This window comes from Falco punctatus (assembly GCF_963210335.1).
Source record: "Falco punctatus genome assembly, chromosome: 9".
Taxonomy (NCBI): Eukaryota; Metazoa; Chordata; class Aves; order Falconiformes; family Falconidae; genus Falco; species Falco punctatus.
The window spans coordinates 14,807,522-14,820,489 of NC_137589.1; the positions used below are offsets into that span (position 1 = coordinate 14,807,522).

At 39.9% G+C, this 12,968-nt stretch overlaps 1 long non-coding RNA gene across 3 annotated transcripts in view; it reads right to left on the minus strand.

The window, feature by feature from the left end:
• LOC308069788 overlaps positions 1–12,968 on the minus strand; it is a 188,923-nt gene that overhangs the window by 145,350 nt on the left and 30,605 nt on the right. For 2 of the 3 annotated variants that reach the window (XR_013930513.1, XR_013930514.1), the window contains exon 2: positions 11,372–11,451. This is a non-coding gene — a long non-coding RNA (uncharacterized lncRNA). Of the gene's footprint in view, positions 1–9,482; positions 11,452–12,968 lie in introns of those variants that run through there. The other variant, XR_013930515.1, reaches the window with a different exon arrangement.

Consider the following 12,968-nt stretch of genomic DNA (forward strand, 5'->3'; position numbering starts at 1 on the left):
AGTGCTTATACATGTGCTGGACTATACTTGCCAAGCTATTCTGTTGTCTCTGAAGGGATTCTTGTATACAAAAATAAGAAGCTGAAAAGATTTGCAAGACAGTGGCCTTATTTTACACACTGATTAAGCATCAACTCACAGAATAACACAGCATCGATAATAGCAGCACCACTATATCTCTGATGATCTTAAAGCTAAAGTAGAACTTTGTTTCGACAGGGATGAAGACCACCACTGACTTGGTCATTTGTTAGAGATGAAAGTTGAAGTTTCTGTCCCATTTCCCCAGCAACCACCTCTTAATCCTTGAGTAGAATATCATCACTTAAACAACGTAAAACTCTACAGTCATGAGGGAGAAGGGGAACATCAAAAGCATTCTGTGACTAACCTTGATTTCTTAAACAGCTTTGAGGTATTCTCAACATGCATGTAATTGTGTTTGCCTTCTGATGCCTGACAGAAATCAACCATCAAACTTGTGATCCAAGTGTGACACTGGTCTCAGCAGTACTGAGAATAACTATTTATGATCCTAAATGGCCTGAGTTACAAAAGAAGAGTTTCTGAGGCTGTAAAGCTCAGGAGTATTAAGGCTGACACTTGATGCCATTTTAAGAATTCAGACACCTTCTTTGCACCTGAACTGAAGCCACCCTTCCCTTTTATATATTCAGTGCTTCATGTCCCCCTTCAGTCACAGAAACTGGTATTTCCTGACATTTAGTACTGTTTCTATGCCTTGTAGCAGTTCATCATGACAGACTTCCTGAGCAGAGACTGAGGAAGCCTGTAAGTAAATGTTAACTAATGAATAAACGTAAATAATAAATGGAACTACTTGAACTAGCCCAGGCTCAAAAGCCCACCTCCCCAGAGCCCTGCTCACCTGCCAGCAACCTGCCACCTCTCACCACACCCCGGGGAGCGATGCCCAGCCAGTCCCAGGGCTCCCGGCTGCCGGGCCAGCACTCCCGGACCCCACAGTGAGGGATGGCCGTGGCTCTGGGCACTTGCCCATCACCTGCCCCCTATCTCCACACTGCTTGAAGTGACCCCCCACAGAGATCCGGCACACCACTTTCACCACAAACCTCACAATACTTCTTTCAGAGGCTTGTGGCGAGAGCAGCTACCCCTGCCACAGCTTTGCCAGGCCCCTCGTCCTTCACTGTCGCAGGCAGAACCATCTCCAGCAGGAGAAAGTTTGTGTAAATTATTTCCAGCTACCTCACACCTCTGAACGCTCTGTCAGCTACTGACAGAAAACACACACACACCTCTATTCCCTCAGGCGTTGCTTCCCTCACCCGCAGCGTTCTCCTCATCACAGTCCCCTCAGCAAGGCGAAGGGCTGCCCCAAATTGGCGGGAACCAGCGGGGGCAGGTGCCGCCCTGGCCCAGGCACCGCCACAGCCTCACACCTGCTGAGGTGGGAGATGGTGGCACCTCTGCCCAGTGTGGGGACAGGCATCAGGTAAGGAGGTGGCCCTGGCCACAGACATGAACTAGCCAAAGCGGCAAATTCAGCTCACCTTACTCAAGCAGGAGACTCTCTAATATGCAATGCAAAAAGTCTGCCTTTTAGTTGTTTTTAGTTCCACAAGGTGCTGATGACTGTGGGAGTATCTGCCTTTACCTTCTTTCTCCTGACAGAAAACACAAAAAAAGAAAGTTTAAAAAAGTACCCCACAGTTCATTTCTATCAGGGTCCCAAAACAGTCATGCTGTTTCGAGAGTCTACTTCTGGAAAGTATGCCCACTTGAATCCTAATTATACAAATCACATACATACAGGCAGCACTAAAACAGAAATGATCTCCAAACACCACATAATTCAGCTATGGAGCTCTACGTGTAAGTGATCGGATTAAAGCAACCTTCAACCCCCTTTGTTTAGGATATTTTTGACCAAAAGAGAACTATATCTGATTTAATTTCAGGACTTTAGCCCAGCCCAGCTTTATTGGCCCTCTCACTCTCCCTTAGCAGTGTAAATAGCCTGTACATAACCAAGTAAATCACCAAACCAGCATTCCTGCAGGTACCCGGCTAATACTTCAACACAAAACTGCACAATTTAAGCTATGATAAACCCAAACTATCATCAACCCTTTTGCAGAGGAAAACTGATATAAGCTGCTGCATAACCAGTCAATTTTAACGCAGGCTTCACGTATCTGCTATTCTTAAGTATCCTGATACTTTAAACATGGACTCTTGGAAGCAAACGCTTTGCCTTGGCTACATCCAATCTCATTTCTCATTCTTGTTAATGAGAGCCACACTCTAAGCTTGAGCTTAAATAATAAAGCTTTCTTTTTTAGACTTGTACAGGAAAAAAATAAAATAAGTGCTACTGTTTCAATTTCACAGAAACTAGCATGCACAAAGCATTTGAGAAAAGGGGGAACAAGAAATAAATGCTACGCATTGCTTTCTAGGAAAAAGCAGTGCTTAAAATAAGATCTTCATGAAAACTGTACCCTGACTACTAGAACTAGGCTTCAACATCTCAGGCTTTTACCTAGAAATATTGAAGTTTGACTGCATACATTTCCCCTTCTAGACACACAGATGCCCAAGGTCACTGAAACTAGAAGCGTGCTCAGTTATGCAAGAATCTGTCAAGACAGTAACAGAGATCCTGACAGAATGATGACCCAGAAGGCATCATAAACCACTAGGAATCACTTTAGCTCAAATATCCTGACACCAAAGAACTGAAAACAGTCATAAGACATTTGCATGATTTCCAGAGCACTTTCTGTACACAAGGATTTCACCCTTTACTGCACATCACTGTATTTTTCTTCTAAACATCTTCTAGTATTATTACTAACAAGGCCACTTTAACGACAGCCACAGAGTGTTGGCTGCTGGGACGTACTAAATCTCACCATTGCTCTTATTAGGGAATTCATTACCAGTGAAATATTATCAATGAGATGTAAGAATTGAATGCTGACAAAATTAACTTTTACTGCTAACACTCATTCTTTGTTACTTGGACCACATCTTCCAGTATTAAGGCCATGCCCATTTATAAAAATATATGGGCACAGAACAACTTAAGCTATGAACAAGCCATCTTGAGCCCTTATTGCTGCTTCAAAAGCTCTGAATGAGTCAGGTTAACCTACAAAGAACCACCTGACTTCGAGTTGCCTCCATTTATAATACAGGACCCAGGATAAAATTATCTTGGAAACTCTGTTTTCCTGACCTTTACCAAACAAATACCAAACGTCGTCTCTGCAGTAATACAGAATTTGAAGGAAAATACAGGCCTGATCAACAAAGTGTTTACATGATTTTTTGGAGATGCTTTATAACAAAGGAGAAGTGTAAATGCTAGGATTGAAGCCACATCCCGTTTTGTCAAGAATCCCACCATCACCTAACCTTCTCTGCATCATGGATTCTAGGTAAAGTTCTTAAAGCCTCCTATTGTTCAGTTACTAGCCAGCTGCAAATAAATCACCTTTGAACAAAAAGCCCAGGCTACAGTTTTTACTATTAAATTACTTAGTATTGTGAGTTAATAGTTCCCATTTGAACCATAAAATATAAACACATTGCTTTGTTTTATTATTTCATAAACATGCAATTATATATCTTTTCCTGAACTGACAGATTCAAGGTCCTTGATAAAATATGGCAAAATCTTTTTCTAGCAAGGTCTTATTTGACCAACAGTACCCAATCCATTTCATTCACCACCAGAATGAACAATTACAAAATTGTTAACCAAGGAGCCATATTTAACCTTTTAAACAAGACAGTTCTAGCTGAGTCATTCTATTTCAAATATCAGAGAGAAGGTAAAAAGTGAACCTTCAAATACAGATGAAATAACTTAAAATTGCTTTCATTCCCTCTACAGTAAAATAAATGTTTCAATGAATGAAAATGGCCTTCCTTCTTTTTTTGTGAAGCATCAGCATCCTCCACCAATTAGAGGAATAAAAAGGTATCATACAGCTTTAATATCACAGACACTTCTCAATAATTGAAAACAAAACTTTATCACTTTACCACATGTTGAAGGTTAAATCCTTTCTTGTAATACTTGTTAAAGAAGCCTTCTGAACATCCCCACAAAAAATCATTGGATCACACAGCATGACCATATGCAAGTCCCATTTCTGTACTTTCCAATTCTTTCTTTGCAGGTTCGTAACACCTCATCTTTGTCTTGAGAGATGCTACTTCCCATTGCAGGCTTTCAAGTAACTTAAATCTGTGGGAAATTAAAAAATCAAAGGGCTTTCGTCACCAGCATACACGTCTTACTTTAATTAAATGCCTTCACTGACAGCAGCAGCAGCCCCATTGACATTTTAGGTGCAGGAGGACAAAGGACTTGTAACTTGCAATGCAAGTTACATTTCTAAAGCATTTCATACACATTACAGGTCAGAAGCTGTGATACTAGAAAACACAGAAAGCTGCTAAAATTTAACATTGGTAGTAGCTTGGTTTTACAGGCAAGCAAGATAAACATTTTGTAGATAATTAGGAGTAGAAACATTAATTTAAGCAGCTGCAGAAACCAGTATGCAGGCAGAAGTAGTGATAAGCTTTGCCTAAGGCCCCCTTGAGTCTATCTCTGGTACTGCTTAGTACTGCTGTTCGCACGGAATTGAGGAGCCAGTGATGAAGACTCTTTTCCTTTTTAATTTCCCGAGATTGAAACCTTTGCAGAAGAAAAAAAAAAATAATCATATGTATTAGTAATTCTGTGCAGTAAGAACCCTTCTTTGTGTGTGGGAGAAGAGACACTGACTTGACAGCATCTCGAATACCCTGATATATATATATAAAAAGTCAGGTTTTGTTTAGTAATTCCCCCTATTCATTTTAGCTGCACAGAAGATGCCTTGATATTTCCAGTAAAAATGTAAGGAAATGTCTCTTGACTCAGCCAGGAAACATGACTAACATCATATTGTTACCACTACTCACAAAGAAGTCATTCACTTCATTATTGTCCAACCTTAAAGTGATACCTGTGTGTGACAGTCATTTTTTACTTTTAAACTTGGTAGCTATTTGTGCTGACACTGAAAATCAGAATAAGAAAACTCCTTAACACAGATGTAGCATTAAGAAGCAGGCATTCTTTATTGCAGCACTGGATGCACAGGAGATTGCTCCACCTAATATGCATGCCCTACGTTTCATTCAAACAAAACTATAGTCTACACTTATGATTATGCATTACATTTCTTGGAAAAATTATACATATTCATTCAACAGGCAGTACTTTGTTAAGTAAGCATCATGCATGCTCCTTACAGGTGTCTCTGAGTCTTCTAAGGTGCCTCAAACAATAGTCATCCCTACAGTTACAAGTGACCTATCACTGAACCTTAATTTAGTTCCCTTATAGGGATAGCCCAAGTTTGTTTCATTGGTTACCTATACAGCTGCCTTCTCAGTGATCCTGAGTTTAAAATTACTCTTACATAACCACGGTGGGTTAGCAATCTCTCCATAGTGATTAGACTGAAACAAACAATATAGTTACAAAGCTGAACCAGACTAAACTACATTGTAACAGTGCCCTTGCTTAACTACCAGCACTGAAAACATTTCCTCGTATTGCTTCAATTGCATTACCAAGCATCATTCTGGAAAGGTGGATCTGTTGGGTTGGTAGCAACCTTAAATGTTTTGGAGAGTCATAGTTCTAGGAGCCCTCAGGCTGCCAGCACAGGCTTTCAGACCTTGAGACATGGGCAGACTGTCTGGTTTGCAAGGCTCTGCTGCCCTTAAACACAGTGCAGTCTCTTGTTTCAAACCAGGCACCCCTCCAGACCTTCTCCAAAGCTCAGTTCTCATGACAGGAGATTTACTGTGCAAGTACCCTGCCTTCTGCATTAGGGACAGAGCACCTTCCTGGGGCTGAGCCAGAGACTTGTAATGACTTTTCCATCCCCACCTTCAGGCTCCAAGTTTTCTGACCTAACATCGTTAGATTCAGCTATTACCTGTCTGGGTTGGACTGTTTCACTCAGTAGTTGCCTAAGGGCTGTTAAGCATTACACCAATATAAAAAGCACCACTCTAACAGTCACAGAAAGGGTCCACATCCAAAACTTCACCCCCAAGTGAGTTCCACTTTATTAGCAGCGGGAGAGGGAGAAACAAGAACCTAAAAGTCCCTGCTTCTGTTAAATTTTCATGCGCTCCCATACAAAAAGCCCCATGTTTCTGAAGTTGTTCATTGTATTTTTCTCCACCTAACCACAGCACAAGAAAACTGCTTCACTGCTAAGAGAGCAAATAAGAAAATCAAGCTTCATGACACAAAACTAGTCCTACAAGTAGTGAGGTGATACAAAGATATCTAAGACTTGATATTTCTTTCAGTTTTTGCTACACTGCCTGCTCGAATGTTTCCATTGTGATGTGTACCAAGGGAACATTTAATAGACTTGTGCCTGGACAGGTGTAGGTTTTCATTTACCTTCAAGGTTATTTTCACGAAAGCATTCCATTTTCCCCTTTTATCACAAATCTGCCGGAGTACTTCAAGTACTTCATCTGCAAATTTTGAGTTATGATTCAATTGCCAATGCAGGAGATGATAGACCATCTTTACTTAGGGATAACATCCTCCCCTCCCCTTCTTACACTGGGAGACTATTACAAATAAGTCATTATGGAAAACACTTAGCAAGCCAAGTACTGCACTATACACAATTTTGGAGCTTGTTTTCCTCTCTGAGGATAATAAATTAGTGACAACCTGTAGTTCTCCAGTTTAATCTGAAGAATTGTATTTCTATTAGAGGAAGTGCCAATTTCCTTGTCTCTTGCTTCTTAACCTCTTCTGTTATCTCCCATAATATACCTCACAAATTCCACATATAAAAGCTGCGCTAATAAGAAATAAGTGGGTAGTGTGGTAGCATCCAAGTCTACAACTGTCCTTGTCTACATCAGAAGCAGCTATTAGGACAGGCACTTGAGGAACACCAGTACCAGTCTGCACAGGAAGGCTGTGATGCAGAGCTTGAAACAGGCCATATTCTCCACCTACTGAAGCTGCCCCTGCTCCCCACAGGACTCGGCCTACATGTGTTCGAACATATGCAAAAACTTAAAGTGTACTAAGATTAAAAAAAAAAAAAAAAAAAAAAAAAAAAAAAAAAAAAAGAGTTGGCTCACAGGGCCCCAACTACTGCCATATCTGTTTTCCCTCATCCCAGTAGCCCTGGAAACAGCAGTGGATTGTGGCCAAGAGGCCTGGCATAAGTCTCTGCTCCATAGTTTCACTACTGCTAGGGATAACTCCAGTGAGAAAAAAATAGCTACCATGTAAAAGGGGAGAGGGACCACAACTTCCTAGCACAGAGAAACTGCAGACATAAAACTAACCTGCACCTTCACATAAGAAAGCAAAACAGAGGCTCCCAGACCTTCACGAAAGCATACAGGTTCCCTTCTTACAGACTCCAACAAGCCAACCCAGCAGCACTTAACATTAGCCCCTCTTATTGTTTAAGCAGACAGCATTCTCCCCAGAGGAATGAAATATAGGTCTCAGACACTTGCCCCTCTCCTAACTATATTTAATAAATATCCATAATCTTTTGCTTAGGTATTGTTTAAAAAAAAAAAAAAAAAAAAAGGCACCAAAGCCTCCAAAAATCCCCTTAAAACACTACTCACCCCTTCATGGCCACCTCCCAGCAGGAATTCTCTGGTTCTCAGAAAGGCATTCTAGTGGACTTTTATCTCCTCCCCTAATCACCATCTAATAATTACTTTACTTAAATATCAGCTGTTTCCCCTCCACCCCCACATTTCACCTGAAAAAGCCAGGCCAAATTGTATTGGCAGGTTCATAAACATCTTAAATAAAATGGGAGAAGATTGATTACACCTGTTGCACTAATGCTACACTCTCCTCAGTGCTACTTTAATATTTGTGGCTTGTAGTCTGTCATGCATGTGGCAGAAGACATCTTTCTTAAATATATACTAATAAACACAATATATTGCCCTAGGCCCTAATTGCAGATCTCAGGAACAGAGTAAGAAAATAATTTGTGTAAACTCAGTCTTGTTTGGAGCCAACTGTAATGGATCTGCATTGATTAGGAAGAATCCTGAAGTGCAGCAAGTTTCCCCCTCTCCACTCTCTGTTTTACAGATCACTTCATCTGTTTACTCTGTCAGTCTGGGAAACAATGCGTTTATTGCCACTTTTAATCCTGTATTCCAATTAATTTCTTAAAGCATTGTTAAATCAAGTTTCTATTTTACCTGTATGTACTTTGTGGCTGTTAAGCCTGTTAAAGGCCTTAAGCATGTTTTCCCAGATTTCTTTTTCCCCATTTGACAGGTCCTGACTTTTAGGTTTCTTGATAAATTGTTTTAGGGGCACTTCTTTAGGCAATGCTTTTCTAGGCATGCTTGGTAGAATGTAAAGCCTTTCTTGGAGCTCAGCAGTGAGAAACTGGTAGGTATCATATTGATTTCAGGGCCCTGCAACACACAGGTGCTACCAGTTCTCAGTCCCACACATGAGCAGCTCCATCTAAGGACTTTTTTTGGTGGATCTGGTTTCGAAGGGCAATAATCAGCATATGGTTGATAGCTACACCTCTGGCTTCAGTTGAGATTTTATTCTGTTCAGCACTGGGCTTGATCCAGGAGCCTGTTGTTTGTTGCATTCTTGTTTTAAGCAATCTTTCCGCTAAACAGGTATGCTCAGAAAAACCCTTTTCTCTGCAGCATTTCATTCAGCATTTTGCTGTCCTGGATACCCACTGGGGTAAATAGTAGTTACGCTGTATTATTTTGAATGGAGCCTCACCAACCCAATAACATCCCAAATAATGGTCATGATATAGCTCTTCTGGCAATTGGTAGTACAGCTAAAAGTTATTGCTGTCACTCATAATAACTATCCACAGAAACTTGAAAAGGAAACAATTATTGCTGTACCAAACCACCCAGTGGCTCCCAGATTTTAAATTCCAATGCAGTTACATTATTTTAACATATATCAAGTGACTCATCAGGACAAAAAAAGCACATTTAAAGGTGAAATGCACCTTTTCAGTCTTCTTACCTGATTTCTGTATCCTTGAAGAAAATTAAAGCTTTACCCTTAATCACTAGCTCTACATATTAGCATCACATTAAAACAATCAGCGGAATCTAGTTTCCTTTTCGCTTTCTCAGCTGCAGCTACCCATAGCCTTGAGTCATAAGATAAATTAGGTCAAAAGAACAAAACTATTCATTATAAGGTATTATGCCACAACTCAGTGTCTATAATAATATGATGCTTATTTTTGCAAAGATTTTTGCAAAGAAATTAGTAGAAAATAGATAACTTTAAATTAATAGATGCATGTATGATAAAGTGTCCAATCAAAAATTAGGAAGAAGGAATGGTAAATCAATGAATAATAACCAATATCTGTTTGTTATATAGGGCTTTGGTTCTATTGGTTGGGTTTTGGGTTTTTTTTTTTTGGGGGGGGGGAGGTTCTCACTCTAATTTCCTTCTGGAGGAGGGCAGGATTATTGTCCCAGATTTTGCCTGCATTAATTTGGTCCTAGAGAAATATGTGTGACTTACCCCTGCTCATCCATCAGGCAGAATTGAAAATACATAGAAGTCTGCCTCTAGAGAAAAATCTCTTCATCACCATGTGCAGTGTTGGGACAGCTGCTCTCATTTACAACCAGCAAAACCTCAGATTCAGTTGACTGGGCATGTGTAATCCTGAATTCACTATGGTTTGTCTGCTTCCTTCCATTGATGCATTCTTAATGTACCCATCTAACTGGAATAAATCATAACTGAGGTCTTGACTAAGACTGAAAAGAACTGTATTGTAATGGCAAGCCCTCAGGTTGCCTTCTGGAAGGACACCAGTGTATATGACTCAGGGGAGAGCACTTTTTAGCACTTTTTGCAGTCATTCACAAACTAAAATATCTGAAGCAGATTTCAGCATACCATATATTTAGGTTCACTGTAAAGGTGATATTTACCATCTACATTTTTTATCAAGCAAGTGCCTAAGACAAGGAATGGATCTCAACAACAGTGAAAGACAAACAACTGGAAAACTGCTCTGACATTCCAAATCATCGTGTTGGGAATAAGGTACAAGAGTTGATAGAAGTTTTCCCCACACCAATGAAAATCAGTAACTCGGTAAACAATCCATTTAAATCAAGTATATGCCCAAATGACTCCAAAGAAATAAAAAGTACATTTACTGTTTTCTGGGCAAATACACTATTTTAATAGTACATTAACCAATCTGAATCCTAGAAAGTATTTAAAATAAAAGATACAAGCAGGCAGTGTTCAAGGAAAAGTCACTAAAACAGCACAAAACATTACAGCTTCTCTCCAGTACATAAGGAAATTATCCTAACAGCATTTCCGTATATTTTTTCAAACCCTTCCAAAATAGGCTTCTTCATACCTTAGGTTTTGATTTGCTTTAAATTAAACCCAACTATTTCTTTGTAAGAAGCCTGTATCCATTCTGCCTGGAGTAAAACACAAAGAAAAGGAAAGGTAAGCCTTTAGGACTGAGATTTGAGGAACTTAGGTCCCTGCAGCCAACTAAAATCCAGCACCAGTTAAATCAGTCTACTTGCAAAAATCTCAGCCTGGCTTTTGAGGTTTTGTAGTACCACCTAATTTCAGTGTTGACTTCACATAGTTAAGAAAAAGGCACAGAACCTGACTGACAACTTTATCTGTACATTAACAAAGGCTCAGTGCAGTCTGTTAAAGCTAAACATGCCACAGACATGCCGATGTTCTGCTCTGTTACATTACTTGACAGGTTACATATGGTTCTTTTACCTGCATCAGGACAGTCATTTGAAAGTGAATGCACAAGAGGAAACTGTGAGTGTGCATAGGGGATTCAGACAGAGAAGCCAAATCCAGAGTGAAGTTGGGCAGAGCATACAGATCTGCATGATTTCCTTAAGAACCTCTGGATTTTCTCTGAGTTCCTCTGCTTATCAGGGATCTCCCTGGTGCCTGATGAAACTTTGAAAGCAGCAGCATCAACGATGTGAAAAGAGAGAAGCCAACACAATTGTTCTGTTGGACAGCAGAGTCCCACTGTATCCTGCAGGCACCTGTGGAACAGGCGTGTAGAATCGGCTGGGAGCTGGTTACGAGCTGTTTCATTGCAGCCACGTGAATATCCCCTTAGCAGAATAAAACTGTGTATACTCACCAGCCTGCATACCTATACAACCCGCCTTTTCACACTGCTCATGCAGCAGATTTTTTTAGATTACTAACAACCAAAAAAATTCAGATCTTGACAACAAAACACATCATAAGAATACCAAATCAACTGACCTTAGGTGAACCTGGTGCAGCATGTTTGCTAAACAATCTCTTGATTTTCATCTCAGCATTTTCAGTTGTGGAAACTCAGTCTAAAATGAAGGATACAAAACACAGGTGGAAATAGCCAGGAAAAATATTGTAAAGTTATGTTTTAATATCTTTTTTTTGTCTTTGTTTTCTTTTTCCTTTTTAACTTCAAAGAGATTTCTGGTTCTGCACATAATCAACAAATTCCTGGCTCTTTTGAGATATTTGCTACTCATTCAATCAGCAAACACACATCTGGATCTTAATTTTAAAATTCATAATTTTTCCTTGTGCTGAAATCGATCCTCTGTGATTTTTCTCCTTTCCCTCTTTTGTATCAGTCTATGCATTTAGTTTTCCTTACTACCTACAGAAATCAGAAGAACAGAAGATTTTCACCCAGAAGAAGGTGGGCTATTAAAGCCTTTGGCACTCTGAAGGAGAGAGTATTTGCATGAAAATTCTGTCCCCCAGAATGCTGCCTCTGGAAAGGCATCAACAAATAATCAAATTTTGGCAACTCTTGAAAAATACTCTTCTTTGACTTTCAGTCTGAATAATTTATTTTCTGTTTGAGCTTCTGTCTAGAATGAAACATTCATAACACTGATGGGGCAAGGATGCTACACTGAACACATGGAACCTATGGTTTGAGGATTCAATCTTTGAAATAATAAATCTCAGGATAAATTTTCCCTTGCAAGACATACTTATATTTACAGAACAGTAAGGTAACCCTACGAAGATGACATCTGTAGTCACACAGAAAAGAAAAAAATATTGCTTGAACCAAGAAATTGAAGGGAGGGAACTTACTTTGCTGTAATGAAAAAAAATCATTAGATAATTCTTTACCTATCTTATAAGCTCCACACTTTGAGGGGGATTAATGTAACTGACCCATCTCTGCTGTTGCTTAAAATGTAGACAAACAAATATACATATATTAGGATTATCTTCAAATGAGAAAAACAAACAAACAAAAAAGAACACTTTCAAAGCCTGGAGTAGTAGGAGCTGTCCAGAGATTCTGGAGGATGATCACTGATCTCTGAGTGCAGCAGAAAAGACTGTGCTTGATGTCTCTGCTTGCCTTGTATGCCACTAAGGTTCCCAGTCCTTCACTTGAGAAATTTCTTTCCTTACCTGGGAAGAGTGGTAAAAACAGGGTGACACACAGCAACATTTGCTGAGTGCTGTCAGTCCCCAGTACTGTGTTGCTAAAGGTCTCTCAGCCCCAACCAAGATGTTGAACAATTTTACACCTTGTCAAAGCACCTATCTGCCTTCAGGCTGTATTTTAGCAATTCATCTCCCTTGCCCTATATCTTGGTAGTCCAGGGGTAACATCAGCTCTCTGTCAGACATGGATTCCAATGAGTATTTTTCCTGCAAGGGAGGGGAAGAGAGAGAAAAAAACCAGTAGAGCTCTGCCAGCTGCTTGCCTACAGGGCTTTATCAGAGTTGTGACATGACTTCTCTTATTTGCACTTGCTGCTAGGCTCTGCCTCTGGTGCAAGGTAACGGGAACCCACATGGAAAAGAATGCACAGAAATACAAGACTGCAGAAAGTAAAAA